At 22.2% G+C, this 7637-nt stretch overlaps 1 long non-coding RNA gene across 1 annotated transcript; it reads right to left on the bottom strand.

Moving 5' to 3' along the window:
- Positions 1 to 3705: 3705 nt before the first annotated feature.
- Positions 3706 to 6873, bottom strand: LOC132919965 (uncharacterized). The gene is made up of 4 exons (XR_009660681.1): positions 6836 to 6873; positions 4540 to 4569; positions 3872 to 3916; positions 3706 to 3754 (listed from the first exon to the last, which is right to left on the bottom strand). It is a non-coding gene; the product is annotated as an uncharacterized LOC132919965 (long non-coding RNA).
- Between the last annotated feature and the right edge of the window lie 764 nt (positions 6874 to 7637).

Raw genomic sequence — 7637 nt, 5'->3', positions numbered from 1 at the left:
GTAAATATTTTGTTGGGATATGATACATTTTTACTTCACTGCTTTTCTAAAATTTTAAATTTTAATCTTTTAATATGAATATAACCAACTTGTATAGTTTACTTAATTCATCTTATTTTTTATCTACACGATTCAGTGATTCAAAATTATAATATTACGATGATATTACAATTTTCTTATCATTTGAGTATAGGTACTCTTAAAAATTTGTCTAGACTATCAAGACTATATACTATGCTTTATAATTCACGTTGAACTTTTAACTATCAATAAAATACCTATTATTTTAAAACTTATTAATCACAATAATTGTTTCATACCATTAGGTTTTTCGGTATCCTTGATATTTTTGATTTCATCTAAATTTTTTTTAGCTATTTAAAAAATAAATATTTGGATGTAGGTACTTTATATTAGGTACTTAATATACATATTGTATAATATATTAACATAGATTAAATATACTTAAAATATATTTAATCTTTTCGTATGATACTAATTATTAAATCTGACGTATTTTGTAGGTTCTAAACTTGTGATTATCTAAAGCTTTATCTTTTAAATATGAAAAATAGGGTTTAAATTTAGAATATTAAATAGTTCACATGTAACATAAAATTATATTATTTAATACTTATAATACCAAAATATTTTAACTTTTTTTAAACATTTTGTAGTAAGAAATCTTAAGGTATATAATTTTAAGGTTTTTAAATTCAGTCGTAACCTACTTCTTTTTGTTAAGAATCGTATTTCCGCTAGTTATTGTGTTTTATTACTTAATTAATTAAAAATATACTTCTAATTTTAACTACTATGTTTAATGTTTATATTAACATATTCTAAACATGGTATAATTATCAAAATATAATAACTTTTTTTGATTTATTTGTATAGACAATGCAATTATTTTTAATTAACGTAAATTCAAAAACCATTTTTTAAGTGTTTGATGTTAGAATTTTAATACATTTTATTAAAATCTTAAAATGTAGCAAATTGCTTTGTAGATAAAAATTCATAAAATTCTTAATATTTATACCCAATATTTGAAAATTTAATACCTACACGGTTCTTAATAAATGTTGCAACTTAAATTTTTAAAAATGTGTATTGGAAAGTCAAATTAAAAGTTTAAATACTTACAATATTTCTTATTATATTCCCCTCCCCCACCCCATATTCCGTTGTTAAATAACTATATATTCTCAAAAAAATTTTTATTCAAAAACGAATAAATAGAATATTTAATACAAAATTGACATAGCAAATTAGACCATATCTGCTTAGAACCGTTTTTCATCATATACAATTTTTTATCATTGATTCAAATTTAACACATCAGTTACAGTGTCGTGCCTTATGAGTTATTAGCTATGACACTTGAAACCTACTACACAGAAAAGTGTAATATGTTGATTTAATCTACCGAAAAACAACAAAATAAACCATTTTATACATGATGAATGATTTTAATATTTATATTGTGTGTATGCTTATTGGGAACAAGGTGATAAAATATCACTTTATAGAACCACTACTGTAAATAAGCTAATAATATAATATATATTTTAATATTAATTTTAACAAATAAAAATAAAAATTACTTACTTTTTTCAATTAACTCTTTAATAGAATATTCAGTTTTATAAAAAACTAATGCTATATAAATCAAAAGAAAATGTTTTTATTTATCAATTATAAATAAGTTACTTCATATGAGGTACTTATTTAAGATACGTACAGTGTTTATTTAAATTATATATGATATACCATGACCAATGCAGTCAATATAACTTATAATAATTACTATCAATAGAGGACAAAATTATTTATAAAAAAATTAATTTAAAATTTTCAAAGACGGGAAATTTTAGCGAATGGATTGAATCAAAAATGTCTAGGAAAATAATTAATTTTATTTGAATGTAATTATGTAAATAACATGGTAATTTAAAAAACCAGTATAAATAAAATAATAACATTTTTGTACAAAAGTGAACTACACTTTGTTATGTAATTAGTCTTATCTATAGTCTATACATATAGAAAATATGTCTGAGCCTGACATAAATAATTCTGAATAAGTCAGAATTAAAAACATTTTGTGTTTTTTTTAAATGATTAAGAAGACTGTTAAAATAAGTTGTATTGTATTTAATTTTGTATGCATTATCATAATAGAATTCATCAATATTTTACATGAGATAATTTGACCTAGGAATATTTTAGATTCTTTTGTAATGATTAAAAATGTATTCATTATGGTTATATATTATATTTACCTATTATTTTCCAATTATTATAATTGTTTTCATAAAACTTAATGTTTAAATAATATTTGAATATTTGATTTTTGTATGTAATTCTGTTTTAACGATTCATGAGAAATTTTCTAAGAAATAATTTTACTTACCAACTGCATTATTAAAATTACAAGTAAATCGTAATTCTGAAATAATATATCTGTTTATTTATTTTATATAATATACTTGAACAATATTAAAATAAACTCGTACAATTAAATATTAATTTCATTTTTCTTGCTCTAAAATTACAGTTTTAATTTTAGCAAAAACCCTGAATGTAAATAACATGTAATACCGCAGATAAAAACCTTTAAAATCCAAAGTTTACAGGCATAATGAAAACTAAAAATTATATTTCTAATAGCTTGAAATAAAAGATAATAAAAAAAACAATTTTCAAATTCATAGTAAAAGCATAACTATATGTATAACGAGAAAAACATTTATTTTTAGGACAGCTAAATAAAATAAAACAATTTTAGTTTTTTGTGGAGAAATTTAATTAGTATAAAACATAGTTGGATATAATATATACCTAATAATAATAATATATATTTTAACATGGATATATTTTTTCTACAGGTTTTTTAACCGATTTTTTTTTTTTTTTTTGACCAATTTCTATGACGGCGTTTTCGTGGTCTCATAGGAATCGATAAATAAAAGTATTTTGGCTGCTCCAGCATTTGTTATATAATAGTATAAAAATAATGAAGGGTTATTAATTTTACAGTTATGGTATGATTTTTAAGTTAAACTATTAAGTTTTTACTGGAGAAAATAGATAAATTAATTTGTAATGATTTACTTTAATTAATTATAATTAATCAATTATTGGACTAAGTACTTATGATATTTAGTTGTTATTATAAAAGCAAAAACAAATTTTAAAATACAAAATCCATAAAGTTATATGACAATAACAAAATATTAGCAATATTTCTAATTTGTATTACTCAAATTCAATATATAAACTCTTTAAAAAATTTTTTTTTAATTTATTACATTATTAAAAACAATGTAATGGTTTTTGATATAGTAATTATAAATATTGTAGAATTTAATGATTATGTGAAATTATAATGTGTACAACACATAGATGTAGCAGAGTTTTTAAAACTAAGAAGTGCGTTTGTAGTTAATAATTTAATTAATATTTTTAATGTTTAAATTATATTTACTTACGCTCAATAAAATATTCACTTTCAATATTTTCAGCTATTTATAAAATATTAAATTAATATTCAAATAATCACATGTAAACGAAAATATATTAGCATAAATTAGCATAAATCAGCTTTTATATTTTAACCTAGATAACTTTTTTATTTACATTGGTACTCATTTATATTTCTTTGAATAAAAAATCATAGTTACATAATTTTAAAATCATCAGTTCTTACGTAGCGGAAAAGAAGTTAAGTGTTGATAATTATTTCTCAAATCTAAAAAAAATATGTATAAGATCAGTATGGTTGTTTACACAATGAACTGCGTGTATTTTAAACTCAACTTTGATTGTATATATTTTCTATACGTCTGTAAATTAAATTATTGATTACCTTGTTCCATCAAATGTTTATAATTTTCGATCTCTTCCTTTAATTCTGTTAAAATATTCAATTTTTTAGTCCTTAAAATAATGTATGTCACTTTTAAAAATATGTATATAATAATATATATATATTATATATTATGTAATTATAATAGGTACAATAAACCCATTGACCTACTAATTAAAGTTCCTGATAAGTTGCTATTATAGCTATTTTAAAATATTAAAAATACATAAAGACACATTATTTTTATAAGCATTTTAAGTTCAAATATTTTCCGACATTTTGCAAAATAGTTAGTAGTCTATACAATTTATAAAATGTTGAATTTCTATAGCTAAAGCTTGAAAATTGAATACAAACAATTTTATTTATTTCTCATGAATACGTAGTTCATAATGAAATAAATAAAAAAATATAAAAAAATAATGAGCACAATTTTGATGAAAGGTTGATAATTAAATAGTGCTAACTCGAAAATATTAACAATAAAACAGTTGAAAATACAATATAAATCTACCAATAATAAGATTAATAATTACATTGATAAACAATAATAAATTGTGTTGTTTTTAATAATTAGATCTTCACTGCTTAAAAATCAAAATATTATAATAGCTAATGTCAACTATATACCTAGTACCTACATAAGTTTATTTATATCTAATACATACCATTATAATTGTCAATCTTTCTCATTAACACTAAAAATATATTACAATATTCTAATATCAATAAAACATAAATACTAATTAAAATAATTTATTATATAAATTATATATGGTATATAATAATAAAATTGTATTATTGATAATAACCGAATAGCTATAAAATTGTCTGTAGGCCTATGACTTATTTATTTTAGTTATTAACTATAATCATAAGTATCATATTTCAATGGACAAACTATAAACATGGACCTCTTTGATTAGAAAAGTCAGACAATTTATCAATTTCAACAAAGCCGCCTATCTAGTTTTAACGAACTTTACTAAAATTAGTAAAATTTAAAATATATCAGTTGCATTCTGTTTTTAGAAAAAGGCAAAAACTTCTTATCTGTTTTCCCTAAAAAATGCCACGATACCATACGTAGTTGAAATAAATTGGCTTACCCTATATATTATTTTATTATCTATAGACCAAAATATTTTTTAAACTCTGCATAATCGCCTAATAACCTAAACTTTTAAGTTGATACTCGTTTGCGTACATTACACATGTTTTTACCTGAAACGGATAACTCGTTTGCGTATACAATGTAAAACATGAAAACATGAAAACTTAAACAGAAGAGAGTGCAATTCTGTTTCATAAATTACGTCAAAAATATAATTGTATTTAAGTGCAAAAATAAATTAAAGTCTTAGAGACTATTTCAAAACGCAAAACATATTTTTGAAGATAGAACGTTTAACTTACGCTTTTAAGAATTTAATTTAATGTATATAATTCATTATATGTTCACAACAAATAGATTATATAATATTCCTGTTGTTTATTGTTTTTCAGTAAAAAGCAAACTTCAAGTAATTTGATGTTATGGGATATAGTAGAAAAGTTATATTTACAATGGAAAAATAAACCTCTTTTCAGTGGCGAATTTAGGGGGGCAAGGGGGGCAATTTCTCCGGGCAGCCCTTTTTTGGGGGCAGCAAATTTAACTGAAAACTTTTTTTATAATATTAATTTAATGATGTTTGTTTTATAAACATATTATGAAAATAAGTATGATATGAAAATAAATTAATAAATTTTACAATTGCAGGCTTTGATTATTTTGTTATCATGAGTACTACTGAGTAAACCTACGATATTCAAAATTCTAGGACACTCAATAGATTTTTATACTACATGATAATATTAGCATATCACATGTATTGTAAATTTTTTTAGGGTAAGAAAAATTGTCACTATAAAAAAAAAAACCGGCGAGAGGAAAAACGCGTTAAAAAAATGTGTACCCGGGGCAGCAAAATCCTAAATACGCCACTGCTTCTTTTTATTAATGTTTTCCGTGTTAATTTCGAAAGAACCTTTCATAATTCTATATTGCCTATACTAAAAAAGTTTTCGAAATATTCATTAATTTGTTGTAATTTCCATCTTGGATAAAGTTGATTTTGACGTATACAACAAAATAAACTACTTTTAAAAGAATATTTAAATAAATTATGTATTAGAAATTGGCACATGGCTTAAGTGTTTTTTCGGACCAAGTAATTTACCGCCTAATAAAATATTTTACTTTATTTTATTTTGCTTTACTGATTGCATCTACGGTTATGTATACTGAGTTACTAAATAATATTCTGGAAAATTTATTCTGTCTAATTCTTCCAGTTATGTAAGTATAAGTGTAGGTATCAAATAATGAATAATGATCCAAAGACAACAATTGGCGTAAAACTTTTAATTGACATAACAATAGCTAATTTCACTTGCCACATACAAACATAGTTAACAAAACGATACTCTAAATTAAATTAGAATCAGATTTAAAATTAAATTCAATAAAAAAAAATATTATTTATATTCAATGCAAAAAGCTATAAATAAATTAAATTGCTTAGATAAATGTTGGAAAGAATCGTTTAGAATATTTAAAACAAATTATCATGCTAATAAATTAGATTTATAGGTTACGAATATTGATTTTAGAATATACTATCAATGGTTACGAATAAAAAAAAATAATAAATAACATGACAAATTTAATTTAAATGAAATTAACAAAAAAGAATGTTTAATAAGTTTTTGTTTACGCAAACAAGTTATATGTTTGGGTAATTTTACCACAGGTATTAAAAATTGGTATGCGCTGACGAGGCGCTTACGGGTAACTTTAAAAAGTCTATGGTAATTTTAAAATACAGATATCTATGTATCTTTATCTACTTAAACTCTAGTCTTATAGATATTTGTGGTGTATACTAATAGATATAATGATATTTATTAAAAACTACTTACAGAAATGTATAAACACATTTGAACCAAGCATAAAAGTTGGATCTATAACAAAAAAACGATTTAGTAGTAAATAAACCGACATGCAATTTAATTGTAATGGATAATCATTTAAGCATTGCAAAATAAATACATAATGGGATAATATTAGTTATTACCTATGTATTACTTTTGTAATTGTATTTATATTAAAGAATTATCTATAAATGTTGATCAGTAATAATTATTGAAAAAATTAAAAATTATTTATTAAATTCTTAAGAAATTCCATTTATTCTAGTACAGATAAATAATTTAAAACAATAATTCAAGTTAAAAATAGTGTTGATTTATCGATTTATATAAGTATCTAGAATTATACAGAATATTTCTGTTTTTGGTATATTTTAAAATAATATTTTATTTATCCTTTATTGCTTGTAACTTTGATGTACATGAAGTTATCCCTCCCCTCCACTTAGTCCGATAAATTTCAAAATATCACCCAAAAATTGCAAATTGTATTTCCCTAATTGCAAATCAATTGAAAAATTCATAAAAAATATAAAAAAGATTTGCAATCAGGGAAACTCGATTTGCGATTATTTGCAATTAATTTACAATTGTTTGGTGGTATTTTGAAATCGATCTGACACAGTGGGGGACTACATGAATTTGTCCCCCCCCCCAATATTTAATTTGATTTTACTCAAAACTGGATGATTTGCAATTAGGGATACACGAATTATTTGGTGGTATTTTGAAATCGATCAGACAAAGTGGAGGGGGCAACTTCATGTACATGTAACTTTGATATATTTAGCAT

The sequence above is a fragment of the Rhopalosiphum padi genome, chromosome 2 (genome assembly GCF_020882245.1).
Source record: "Rhopalosiphum padi isolate XX-2018 chromosome 2, ASM2088224v1, whole genome shotgun sequence".
Taxonomy (NCBI): domain Eukaryota; kingdom Metazoa; phylum Arthropoda; class Insecta; order Hemiptera; family Aphididae; genus Rhopalosiphum; species Rhopalosiphum padi.
Note: the sequence above shows the minus strand (reverse complement) of the source record. Positions and strands in the feature narration are given on the sequence as shown.